Consider the following 10,936-nt stretch of genomic DNA (forward strand, 5'->3'; position numbering starts at 1 on the left):
GAGCAGGGAGCCCAATGCAGGGCTCGATCCCAGGACCTGGGATCATGACCTGAGCCGAAGGCAGACGCTTAATAACTGAGCCACCCAGGCACCCCAGTATGGTTCATTTTTAAGTCCAAGAGAAGAGATAATTCACAGATAGCCAGAATTCACTGACAGAATGAAACTTCTAAATTTCTTAATTTAAAATTAAAAAGTAATTTAACTACAGGCAGCATCAGCTAGACTAGACTCCCATACTGACCCCTATAAAACTAGGTTTTCATCTATTAGAGAAGCCTCTTCTTGCCAGAACTGGTTTTCCTGCTCAGTAGGTTCTGGAGTGGGTCACCATATTGCTCGCTGGACCCCCGACAGCTGCCCATTGTCTGCTAAGTGACGGAAGACAATACAAATAAACCTCCAGTGCCGCTTCACACCATGTGGACAGGACGTCATAACACACTGATTTCAGATTCTAACAGGACAGGTATCCCAGGGAAGGGCAGCAATTTCTCCATCAGCCACTTCCTGAAGATCTTTTGGCAAAATGGTATTCTTCCTGAGTAAATTGATCTGTAGCCTCTCATATGCATATTCATAGGCGATTTTTCGTCTCTTCACATCAGGCAACATTTTCCAGTCTACCTAATAACCTTGAACTTGGCCTGAAGGTGATGAAGGAACCACCTGCCACACAGTCCACAGCAGAGAGCCCAGCATGGAAGCAGCCACGTTGTCTGCTTCTTCCTCTTTTTTGTTATTTATTCCAGGCAGTCTATTTTTAATTTCATTTAGTGAGTTCATGATCTCTAATTGGTTCTTTTTTAGATCTCCTATCTTTTTGTGGAGGCTCTCATGGAGGTCCTGCACTCCTTTCTCAATTTTAGTGAGTATCTTTATGAGCATTACTTTAAATTTGCTATCAGACATATTACTTATCTCCATTTTGTTTAGGTCTCTTGCTATGATTTTGTTCTGCTCTTTCATTTAGGACATATTTCTCTGTCTCCTCATTTTGTCTATTGCCGTGTCTGTTTCTAAGTGTTAGGAAAGTCAGCTATGTCTCCCACACTTGAAGGTAGTGGCTTGATGAAGAAGAGGTCCTGCAGTGCCCCCCAGTGCAATGTCTCCTTTTCACCAGAAAATGGTCTTCAGGGGTGTCTCCTATGTGTGTTGCTGCAGGGGTGTCCTGCCGTGGTGGCGGAGCTGTGTTTGCCTTAGTCCAGCCTGCGGTGGCTCTCTGCCTGTTGTGGGCAGAGTCTGGTGCCTGCAGTGTTAGAGGGCCAGTCAGGGGCTGCCCTGGGCTTGAGTTGAGTCAGACCAGATGTTTGCCAGAGATGCTGCAGGGCACTTTCCCTGTGCTGTGCCCTGAGAAGCTTTTATTGGTGGGTGGGTCTGCAGTCAGACCAGCTGCCTGCCCCCGCTCACTGCTGGGGTTGCAGTCAGACTGGTGTGTAGTTATCTTCCCTCTCCCTGGAGCAGGACTCACTTTGGAATGGTGCTGGCCCTTGTCAGGGCTGCTTGCACACTGCCAGGCTTGTGGCACTGCTTGGATGGGATCTTGCCAAGAGCATTATCGGAGGGGGTAGATCCACTGTGCTGTGGCCTCTTGTCTACGCCCAGCTGCACAGTCTCTTCTGCCAGTCTTCGGGTTGCTTTCTGGGTTATTTATGCTGATGTGGGTGTTCTCTAGGTGGCCACACTGCCCAGGGTGAGCCCAGCGTCCTCCTACTCCACCATCTTCCCAGCAGCCTCTGCTCCATTCTGTTGTTGATGTTCTCTGTTGCATTTTTTCCCCCCACTCCATTCATTGTATTCTTCAGCTCCAGTGCTTCTGTTTGGTTCTTTTTTTATGATTTCTATCTGTTTGGTACACTTTTCATTTTGTTCGTGTACTGTTTTCTTAATTTCATTGAATTGTCCCTGTGTTTTCTGTTGGCTCATTGAGCTTCCTTAAAACAGTTATTTTGAATTCTTTATCAGGTAAATCACAGAGCTTCATGTCTTTGGGGTTGATTACTGAAAAACTGTTGTGAGGGGCGCTTGGGTGGCTGTGTCGTTTAAGTGCCCAACTCTTGATCTCAGCTCAGGTCTTGATCTCAGGGTTGTGGGCTCAAGCCCTGCATTGGGCTCCATGCTGGGCATGGAGCCTACCTTTAAAAAGGGGGGGGGGTGCCTGGGTGACTCATTCAATTGAGTGTCCAACTCTTGATTTTGGCTCGGGTCATGGTCTCGGGGTTGTGAGATCAAGCCCTGCATCAAGCTCCATGCTCAGCTTTGAGTCTACTTAGGATTCTCTCCCTCTGCCTCTCCCCCTGCTTACTCTCTCTCTCTCAAATAAATAAGTCATCTTTAAAAAATTAAAAATAAAAAGAAATTGTGATCCTTTGGTGATGTCATGTTTCCTTGATTTTTCATGTTTCTTGAAGTCTCACGTTGCTATCTTTACATTTGTGTAGTAGTCACCTTCTCCAGTCTTTTCCTGACTGACTGGAAGAGCGATACCTCCCATCAGTCCTGCTAGGGCTTCTGAGGCTTTCTCAGACCTTCTATGAATATGCCTGCTTCACGCCTTTTGCTTTCTCTTGTGGCAGAATTCTTTTTTTTTTTTTTAAAGATTTTATTCATTTTTTAGAGAGCGAGAGAGAAACAGCATGAGAGGGGAGAGGGTCAGAGGGAGAAGCAGGCTCCCCGCTGAGCCGGGAGCCCGATGTGGGACTCGATCCCAGGACCCTGGGATCATGACCTGAGCTGAAGGCAGACGCTTAACCATCTGAGCCACCCAGGCGCCCCATGTGGCAGAATTCTTAAACTCGTATGCCTTATCTGGGTCCTGCAAAGCACCAGGTCAAGTGCTGATAGCTTCCCTTTTGCTTTCCCAAAGGAGGTACTAAATTCTCAAGTTTGTGGTCTCTCCCAGGCTTACAGATTTGGGCTTTCTGCGTGTGCTCACTAGCTGTCTGCAAAAGCTCCCTCTCCCTGTCATTGGGAGTGTACACAGGGAGCTGGCCATGGGGTGGGAGTTTGTGTGGGTGAGGCACATAGAGTGCTGGGGGTACCTGTGGGCAATATTGAGGGGGATCCGCGTGCAAGGCATCCCCAGTGGCTCATGGGCAAGCCTCCCAATGGAGTCCATGTCAGGGTTAGAGGATCTGTGTCCCTTACGCACAGTCATTCTGAGTCCTGGCTGCTATTCTCCCAGCTACGCACCACCTCTATCCCCTCACCCCTCCCACCCCACCCCCATCATGCAGCTCATGACTCAGTACTCTGGATTGTGATTAGAGAGAAATGGGCCTTTTGGGCAACATCCTGAACAGGTAGGAAAGTCAGGTGTTCATTCACATGCTTTTACTTTCTCCTATGGGAGAAATCATGAGCTGAGAAGGGCTCTCTTAGTACTGAGCTGGGCTGCCTTGTGGGAAGGTTGAAGCTGGTAGAGTCAAAGCATTCCTCTTACTCTCACCAGTGCATTCAGTCTTGAATTTTGTATGTTTGGGCTCCAGTGGTGTGCTGGATCTTATCTGCTGGACGCTTGGACTTCCACAAAGACTCTCTCATCTGTGGGTGATTGCCTAAATCGGTGTTCTCCAGGATCTCCTGGACTGTGGCTAAGAGAGACAGAAGCCAGTTCAAGGGCTACTTCAGGGTCCACAGCCTAGACTGAGGTCTGTATGTCTATTACTTGACCCACAAGTAGGCAAGTGCCCTCCAGATCCTGTGGTTTATGGTGCTGGTAGCAGAACCAAAGCCAAACAAGGCTGTACCTAAGTCTTAGGAGTATGAAGCTCTTTTGGGTCTAGGGCTGGAACTACAGTAGGTAGGTAGGTCAGCTGCCTGGATACAGGCCTGTCCTCCAAAACAGCTCTCCTAATTCTTGGACTGCACAGGAGTTTCACAATCTCCTAACTGAATCCTGTAGTTTCCACAAAGGCACTTTTGCTCATGGATGGATATCAAATGGTCATTGTTGAGGAGAGAGTACAAGAAAGGGAGACCTTATTCAGCCATCTTGCTGACATCACCATTAGAGCTCCCCCAAATTTTTCTTCATGCCCCTTTGTAATCCTTCCCTTTTGTCCCTCCCTGACCCCAACCCATAGCCCAGGCAACCACTGATCTGCTTTCTATCAATACAGATTAGTTTGCATTGTCTAGAATTATATAAATGGACTCATACAATATGTACTATTTTTTGCCTGCCTTCTACTCAGCAAAAAATTATTTTAATATTCATCCATTTTTTGCATGTATCAGAGTTCATTCCTTTTTATTGATGCACAGTATTCCACTGTATGGATATATCACTTTCTTTTAATATCTTCACCTGTTGAACATAGAGTTGTTTCCAGCTTCACGCTATTACAAATAAGTCTTCTACAAACATTTTTTACAAATATTAGCAGGACATATACTTTCACTTCTTTGGAGGTAAATACCTATAAGGTGAATGACTGATTTATCTAGTGAGCATACGCTTACTTTTAAGAAACTGCCAAACTGTGTTCCAAAGTGGTTATACATTTTATGTTCCCACTGGCCATGTATGAGAGCATCAGTTTTCTCCGCATCCTCACACACTTGATGTGGTCAGTCTTTTTAACTTTAGACATTCTTTTGGGTATGAAGTGGTATCTTATTTGGTTTTAATTTGTATTTTCCGGATAGTTAATAATGCTTGTTTCCTATCTATAAATATATTTTTTGGTGAAATATCTGTTCAAATATTTTGCTTGGTTGTTTTTTTCTCCCCAAAATTGTTTCCTTTCTTCCTATTGAGTTTTGAGGGTTCTTTACATATTCTGGAAATGAGTCATTCATCAGATATGTGATTTGCAAATATTTTCTCCCAGTCTGTAGCTTGTCTTTTCATTCTCTTAACAATGACTTTTGAAGAGAAGTTCTTAATTTTTGTGAAGTCTGAATTATCAGTGCCTAGCTCACAGGGCCATGAAGATGAAGGGAGTGATATAGAGAAAATATGTAACAGTGATTACAATATAGTAAGTTCTCATGAAATGTTAATTTTTGTTGACTTTATTGAAGGAAAAATGACTTCGATAATTAAGACTGATTGTCAGCTTAAGCCCCCCAGTTCCTTACCATTTATGATTATGAGCTGTGTAAACAAAAATTGGGGCTCTGAGTTTATTGAGCATGTATCCATTGCTGGCAAGAATATAATTTGGTACAACCACTTTGGAGAGCAATTTGATAAAACGTGGTAAAGTTGACAATGCATATTTCCTCTCTAAGCAATTCCACACCTGGACCTTACTTAGAATGTCACACATATACACAAGGAGATACATATTTATATATGAGTAGCTATGTTTGGGTGATAGAAAAAAGTCTAAACAACCTAAATGTCCCCTAATAGGAAAATGGATAAAGGATGGATATTGATACAGTAAAAAATCACATTGTAGTAAAAAAAAATGATACTTAAAGCTCTAAGTATTAACGTAGATGAGCTTCATAAACATAATATTGAAGAAAGAAAACAAGGTGCAGAAAAATACTCCTTGGATTACTGCAAGCCTTTAGCTAATTTTCAGCAATCTGAAAAAGCTGATTTTGACAATTTCCCAGTGTTCTTGTCACTTTTATGGGGGAATGGATTTTCAGAGGTTCTTACTCTGCCATTTTGCAAGTTGAGGTCACACTTGTAACTTACATGCTGTATTATAAAATATATGCATGGCAAGTATATTTATACCATTTTTGACTAGAATTCAATGAGTACTAAATCTTTTGCTTACAATTTTACACATCTGAAGATGTGAAAGAATTCTGCACAGATCAGCTCCTGGCTTTATATATTTCAAACTTGTTTCTCCTCTACTCCTTACACACTTTCAGTGTTGGGCACTGTAGGATATATTGTGATAAGATCTCTGGCCCTACATCTTTGCATTGGCACAGTGGACACAGGGACCATTACTGGAAGTCACACATATATCAGAAGGGCTAAAAATAACCTAATTATATAGAAGTAACTATGATCCACAAAAGTATATGCTACTAACCCCCAACAAAATGTATCCCCAACTCAATTTGTTCTTAGTCAGTTCCCAAGAAGTCCTCATCCACTCCAATACCACTTTATAGTAAAAAAAATATGATAAGGCAAAATCAGAGTAGAATGAGACAACAGACTCAACCTATAATGGTTAGAATATCTTTTAGAAATTTTACAAAACCAAATGACCATATGAACACATTGCTAGGACCCCAAACTTGATAGGGGTCTATTAAAGTTAGAGATCCTGAATTTTAAGCTCAGTTAACCTCACTGTAACTCTTTCTATCTCTATCTATCTCTGTCTCTATCTCTATCTCTATCTCTGTCTCTATCTCTCTCACACACACACACACACACACACCCCACCTGGTCTCTCCTTTGACTTCTCTTTGGATTTCTGGTTTTGTTTTGCTTAGTCGTTTGTTTTTCTCTCTATGCAGTTCCTGCAGACTGCCTTTTTCTGCTTATCGATGCACATGACCCGGAGATGGCTGCCTGAGTCCCTTCTACATATTCCCTGTAGAAAGACTATACTTTCAGGAATCATTTCTATAGTTTGTTACATATTCCCTGTAGAATTGCTAAGTGCCAGCTCACTAACATCTATCTGTCCATTTTCCAGAGAGAAGCTAATTGCTCTTCCCTCCACTTTATTAATTGGCTATCTTTGATTCGGGTGTTCAACTGTGATCCAATAAGCTGTACCAAGTATAAGTCCCACAGAACAAGAGCCTCTTTCGGCCCCATACTACACGTGGATAAAGGATTGAATAATCCATGGAAAATAGGAATGGGCTAACCTTATACCTCAAAAGGCAGTATACTACGGCAAATTGGTAGGTTCAAGCAATAGGTACAGCAGCCCTCGCCAAACACTTCATATGCAAATATATTGTGGATTTTCTCTAAGAACATATATCTTATTTCCCAAATTTGTAATCACAGGGATCCTATTTCAGGGGGAGGTAGGGGAGGTGGGGATCCTATTTCAGTGGTTCATAGCCCTAGAATTCTGAGGAACACATTTTGGGGAATTCTGGATTAAATAATAGTAGTGAAATTATTAACTGAGTGAAGTAGTATTGTTTGTCTCAGGGTGGCACCAATCTAAGCATTTTTGTAATCCTTATATCAGTTACATGTGGCAGGTTCTATTCTTATAAATAAAGAGACTGAGGCATGAGAGAAGTTGAGCAATTTGCCCAAAGTTGAACAACCAAAGAGTGGGGGTGCTTGACTGGCATCAGGCAAAGTTTCATGCTTAACCTCTGTGCATTATACTGAAGACTATTAAGTGTGAAATAGCATTATATATTAAAAAAACAAGGTACATACCCTAATTTAAAAAAAATTATTGCTAAAAATTGCTAATCATCATCTGAACTTTCAGTGAGCTGTAATCTTTTTGCTGGTGGAGGGTTTTGCCTCAGTGTTGATGGTTGCTGACTGGTCAGGACAGTGGTTGCTGAAGGCTGGGGTGGCTGGGCAATTTCTTAAAATAAGATAATAGTGAATGCTGCCTCAATAGACTCTTCCTTTCACAGCTAATTTCTCTGTACCATGTGATGATCTTTGATAGCATTTTACTCATAGTAGCATTTCTTTCAAAATTGGAGTCAAGCCTCTCAAACCTTGCCACTGCTTTGTCAACTAAGTTTATGTAATATTACAAATCCTTTGTTGTCATTTAAACAATCTGCACAATATCTTCACCAGGAGTAGATTCCATCTCAAGAAACCAACTTCCTTTGCTCATCCATGAAAAGCAATTCCTTATCCATTAAAGTTTTATCATGAGATTGCAGCAATTCAATCACATCTTCAGCCTCCACTTCTTTTTTTTTAAGATTTATTTATTTATTTTATTTCTTTTTTTAAGATTTTTTATTTATTTTAGAGAGAGGAAGAGCACAGGGGAGGGGCAGATGGAGAGAATCTTCAAGCAGACTCCCCACTGAGCAGGGAGCCTGACACGGGGTTTGATCTCACAACCCATGAGATCACAACCTGAGTCGAAACCAAGAGCCGGACGGTTAAGTGACTTAGGTACCCACGCACCCCCAGGATCTACTCTTGCTGTTTCCACCACATCAACAGTTCTGTCCTTCACTGAAGTCTTGAACCCCTCCAGGTCATCCATGAGGATTGGAATCAATTTCTTCCCAATTCCCATTAATGTTGACATCTTGGCCTCTTCCATGAGTTACAAATGTTCTTAATGACATCTAAAATGGTGAATCCGTTCCAGAAGATTTTCAATTTACTGTGCTCAGATTCATCAGAGGAATCACTATCTATGGCTATAGCCCTATGAAATGTATTTCTTAAATAATAAGACCTGAAAGTCAAAATTACTCTTTGATCCGTGGGCTGCAGAATGGATGCTGTGTTAGCAGGCATGAAAACATCCTGCTGTGTTAGCAGGCATGAAAACATTTCACATCTCCGTTAGAGCTCTTGAGTGACCAGGAGTATTGTCAATGAGCAATCATATTTTGAAAGGAATCCTTTTTTTCTGAGCAGATCTCGACAGTGGGACTAAAATATTAAGTAAACCATGTTGTAAACAGATGTGCCATCACCCAGGCTTTGTTGTTCCATGTATAGTGCAGACAGAGTAAATCTAGCATAATTCTTAAGGGCCCTAGGAGTTTTGGAATGGTAAATGAGTATTGGTTTCAACTTAAAGTCACCAGCTTCATTAGCCCCTAACAAGAGAATAACCCTGTCTTAGACACTTTAAAACCAGGCATTGATTTTTCTTCTCTAGCTATGGAAGTCCTAAATGGCGTCTTCTTTCACTAGAAGACTGTTTCACCTATATTGAAAATCTGTTGTTTGGTGTAGCCACCCTCATTAATTATCTTAGCTAGATCTTCTAAATAATTTACTACAGCTTCTACATCATCACTGCTTCACCTTGCACTTTTACATTATAGAAATGACTTCTTTCCTTAAACCTCATGAACCAACCTCTGCTAGCTTAAAATTTCTGTAGCTCCCTCACCTCTCTCAGCCTTCACAGAATTGAAGAGAGTTAGGACCTTGCTCTGGATTAGGCTTTGGCTTAAGGCAATGCTGTGACTTGTTTGATCTTCTATCTAGACCACTAGAACTTTCTCCATATAAGCAGTAGGGCTGTTTCACTTTCTTATCATTTGTGTGTTCACTGGAGTAACACTTTTGATTTCCCTCAAGAACTTTTCCTTTGCATTCACAAGTTGGCCCACAGTGTGGTACCTAACTTTGGTACCTAGTTTGGAGACCTAGCTTTGAGCCTGTCTCATGTCTTCCTCTACTTTCAACATGTCTTCCTCACTAAGCTTAATCACTTATAGCTTTTGACTTAAAGTGACACAGACCTGCAACTCTTCCTTCTGCTTGAACACTTAGAGACCATTATAGGGTTATTAATTGACCTACTTCCCATACTGATGTGTCTCAGGGAATATGGAGGTCTGAGGAGAGAGAGACAGGGAAACAGCTGGTTGGTGGAACAGTCAGAACACACATTTATTAAGTTCATCATCTTACATAGGGGCAGTTTGTGGCACCCCAAAACAATTGGTTTGGTAACATCAAAGATCACTGATCAAGAGCACCATAACAAATATAATAAAAAATATGAAATACTGCTAGAATTCCAAAATGTGACAGACACAAAGTGAGCAAATGCTGTTGGAAAAATTGTGCTGATAGACTTGCTTAGCACAGTGTTGCCACAAACCTTTCAATTGTAAAAAAAAAAAAAAAAAAAAAAAAAAAGCAATACTGCAAAGTGCAATGAAATGAAGCACAATAAAATGAGGTATATTCTGCAACATGTGAAATAACTGTTTCAATATCAAGTAGTATGATTGCCGTTCCTTGTTTCTTTTGCTTTGTTACAGAATAGTATTCCATCTCATCACCTGCATTTCTGCCTTTGAATCCTGCATCCTTAGTGTCTCCCAAGGCCTTAGAGTTAAAAGACGGGTTTCCACTTTCTTTCAATGAAAAGAAATGTTTCATTTCTTTTTTTTTTTAAGATTTTATTTATTTATTTGACAGAGCGAGATAACAAGAGCAGGAACACAAGCAGGGAGAGTGGGAGAAGGAGAAGCAGGCTTCCCGTGGAGCAGGGAGCCCAATGCGAGGCTAGTCCCAGGACCCTGGGATCATGACCTGAGCTGAAGGCAGGCTTAATAACTGAGCTACCCAGGCAGCCCAATGAAAAGAAATGCTTAAATACACTCTTATTCTTCAGTGTTCTGGGTCATTTAATAAACAAAATTTTCCTTGTTTCTCATTTCATGAGGAACAAATCGTTTCTCTTGCCAGGGTCCACTCTAGAACCTCAAATTACTGAAATAGAAGATCCGAGAACCTCTAGATTAACAGAAGAAAGATAAAGTGCACATAGGCATAAATGCCTTACTCTTTCATAAAAATGGAGGCTTATATGCCACCTGCTCTTTCATTTGAGTTATTGTATATTGTTTGTCCTCAAGAGAAAGTATGCTTCAATAGTGTTAATTATTTTCCATGAACTATGTCTCCGTGTATGCCTATATAGACCTAGGTAGAAAATTAAAAGGATACGTAGAAAATTTTCAGAATGTAAAATAATGTACCATTTCAAATAATCTTGTATTATTAGCATACACTCGAAAGAACAGATTATTATAGTTAAAAAAAAAAAATCCTCCTCATGAGTTCCGTGACTGAGTTTCGTGTCACGGTAGAATACCTGGGGAAGACTAACTGGACTGAGGATTTCTGGAGCTGATACCTGATCTGCTTTCAAACACTGCGTAAACCGGCCTAAGTAAGCAGGCATTCCACATCCAGGAGACACCAACGGGATCGTGTGTTTTTGCTTTACGAATACCAAGCAAATAACTCTTGTGTTCCATGCACGATGCCTTTCCCTTGCAGTCCGTGATAATC

At 41.3% G+C, this 10,936-nt stretch overlaps 1 pseudogene; it reads right to left on the reverse strand.

Moving 5' to 3' along the window:
- Positions 1-327: 327 nt before the first annotated feature.
- Positions 328-1,838, reverse strand: LOC118021349 (annotated as a pseudogene).
- Positions 1,839-10,936: the final 9,098 nt, after the last annotated feature.

The sequence above is a fragment of the Mirounga leonina genome, unplaced genomic scaffold (genome assembly GCF_011800145.1).
Source record: "Mirounga leonina isolate KUSES-001 unplaced genomic scaffold, KU_Mleo_1.0 Mir_174, whole genome shotgun sequence".
In the NCBI taxonomy this organism is placed as follows: Eukaryota; Metazoa; Chordata; class Mammalia; order Carnivora; family Phocidae; genus Mirounga; species Mirounga leonina.